Genomic DNA, 3,313 nt, shown 5'->3' with positions numbered 1-3,313 from the left:
TTTATCTTTCAAAGGAAGAACTTCCTTCTCAAGAATGATAGGAATATCAAGTTTAGGTGTTCTAGGTTCACTTAGAGATAGGATCATATCTGTTTTCCACTTTTGATAAGATTTGAAAAGATGATCACTTCGCGGAGGAAGAGATTGGAATTGTTTAGGCCAAAAGTAATCAATAGGAACGCTAGAAGTTCTTTCAGCTGGTTTAAAGAGACTATGATTGATAGTAACAACTTCACCATTATGGGGAAATTTCAAACACTTATGAATAGGAGAATCAATAGCTTTCATGGAAGATAGCCAAGGATAGCCAAGCTTCACACGAAATTGTTCGGATGAAGGAATAATAGCAAAGTTCACATCAAGGGATTTGTTATGGACCTCAATAGGCAATGTAATAGAACCAATTGCAGGAGAAGAAAATGCATCAAATAGTTTCACAATCACATCTGTTTTGTCATAAATCACTTGATTCAATTGCAAAGTAAAAAGAAATTCTTCAGTAATAACATTAACCATGCACGAAGGATCAATAAGCACTCCACGGCAAGGTGTATTCTTGACTTTTGCAACTATGTATAAAGGACCATCAGGTGCCCTAATGGTTTCACTGGAATCAAATGTCATGGAAGGTTCTTTAGGGTTTTCTTGCTGCTCTACAAAGTTAATCACATTTAGAGTCATAGACACAAGACCATCAAATGAGAGAGAGGAATCATTAGCCTCAATTGCATTAGAGGTATGAGAAGGTAATGGATCAGTGAAAATCTGAAGATTTTGATTAGGAGGAGCTACAGATGTAATGCCTTTATCATTCACTCCAGAAACAGAAATAGTATTATTATCAATCAAATCTTGAATTTTACCCTTTAAAGAAAAACATTTTTCAGTATCATGCCCAGGCTGACGATGAAATTGACAAAAAGCTTTGTTATCAAAATAAGGTGAAGTAATCTTTGCAGGATCAATTTGTCTTATAGGAGGAAGAGTAAGCACATTTTGTTCCAATAACTTATTCATAATACTATGCAATGATTCATTCAAAGGAGTATACTTTCTTTCTTTCTTGAAAAATTTAGAAATAGGAGGCACACCTGATGCTGCATTCACATTGTTGTTGATGATGTTTTCATTGAATTTGATGGAATCTCTGTTCGGTTTAAACTTCCCAAATGGTTGTTGACTGCTATCACCCTTATCACTCGGAGCCATAGGATGTGATTGTTCCATTTGACTCACAGTCAGTTGATAATTGTGAAGAGTTGCACACAACTGTTGGAAAGAAGTAAACTCAGAAAACAGAAGTTTGTCTCGAATATCTTTTTGTAAATTAGAAATAAAGATTCTTTGAATATCATTGTCAGGCACTGGAAAAGAAATTTGAGCATACAAATGCTTATATCTACCAATGAAATCAGTCAATTTTTCTTTAACACCTTGTTTACAATGCATTAAATCAATCAAAGTAACTTTAGGACTTATAATGTTTTGAAATTGTTGAATGAAAGCATTTGCAAGTTGTTCGAAAGAAGTAATTGAATAAGAAGGCAACGAGCAATACCATTGTAGGGCTTTGTCTCTTAATGTTCTAGTGAACAGTTTTGCAAGCAACCTTTGGTCATAAGCAAAATCAGTACATATTGTTTGAAAAGTCTTAACATGTGTTAGAGGATCACCTTTACCATTATAAAGCTCCAAATGCAGGATTTCAACATGTTTAGGAGGGATAGCTCGAACAATGTCAAGAGAAAGTGGGCTCGCAACATCAAATGTGGGCACACTAAACTTAGATTGATTCATAGAGGCAATTTGTTGCTGTAAAGAAGAGACAGTTTGTGCAAGATTGTTAATGGTCGCTTCAGTGGAAGAGTTCATATTAGATGTGTTAGATTGAGATGGAGGTGTTATGTTATTGAAAGAAGGTAAAGAGTAAGGTGGTGGGACTCTATGATAATTAGTCATAGGAGATGATTGGACAGGAGGAACACTACAAGGAGGAATGGAATGGTTAAATGAATTGCCCCCTTGCGTCATGTTCATTTGTCGAGATATAATAGGGACACTCATTGAAGGAATGAATGAAGAAGTCGGATTAAATGAAGGAAGAGGGTTAATTGAAGAAGAAGGGTTGCCCCCATGACTGGTGATCACAGGAGGAATGTCTTGTGTAGAAGTAGCCATTATGTTTGATGTAAAGGTAGGTATGCTAGCAATAGAAGTCATCAAAGGAATAGAATGATTGACTTGAGTAGGAGGTTGTGTATAACCCAAATTTTCAGCACAACTCTTCATAGGCATCACATTCGAATCCACAATGTGTGCAATACCACGCAAAATATCAATTCCATTCTTATCACTTTGAAGCATACGTTTTAGACCCTCAATTAAAAGAAGAGCTTGACTATCAGGGTATTCTTGAGACATCCATTGTCGAAAATCGTCAAATTGGTTATCCAATTTCAAAAGTTGTTCTTCAGAAACCTCATGGAGAGCTTCTTCATCATTAGGAGGATTAGAGGAATTACCCATGTCTTCGTTAAAAAGGCTATTCAAATTAGGTTCCATCTCCTCAGTAGTTAAACCTCGGAAAGACTTAATTCTACGACTTCGTCAAATGGGAATAGTGTAAGTAGGGCTTATTGTTGTAAAACTCATGCACTAGAGAGAGAGAGAAATTTTTGAATTTAGAGGTAGCAATTTTCAGTAAAATCAGCCAATCTTCTGGATTTAAGCTGTTAAATATAATCAGGACAATCTCCCGAAATTTCAGAAAAAATGTCAGGGACCGTGGCGCTTCGGAGTGCACACGGTCCCAGCAACTTTTTTCGAAATTCGCAGGGATGAAAGTTATGATGATTTTAGAGCTAATCTGAAAAAATTGAGTGATTTTACGATCTGTAGATAGGCCAAATTAAAGTTGCAATCTCGAAATTGAACCCTACCAAGATTGTCGAAAAATGCAAAAATTTGAATTTTGAAAAAGAGAGGGAAACTGAAATTTTGAATGTTATGATTTTAAAGGGAATGTCAAGAGTAATGCAAATTTTGAAATTTAAAAATTGACTCAATTTCACGCAAAATTCAATTTTGAAAGCGAAAATTAAAGTTGTTGTAATTAAGCACTTAATTTCAAAAGTCACAAATTGCAAAAATTTGAATGAATTACTGAAATTTCGAATGAATGCAAACACACTTTTCAGATTTAGGACAGTAAGAACACAATTTTGACACAAAATTTCAATTTTGATGATTTTTGAATGTTTAGAAGCCTTAATCCAAGCAATCACAAGACCAACTTTGACTGTAATTTTGAAGG

This window comes from Cryptomeria japonica, chromosome 7 (assembly GCF_030272615.1).
Source record: "Cryptomeria japonica chromosome 7, Sugi_1.0, whole genome shotgun sequence".
Lineage (NCBI taxonomy): Eukaryota > Viridiplantae > Streptophyta > Pinopsida > Cupressales > Cupressaceae > Cryptomeria > Cryptomeria japonica.
Note: the sequence above shows the minus strand (reverse complement) of the source record.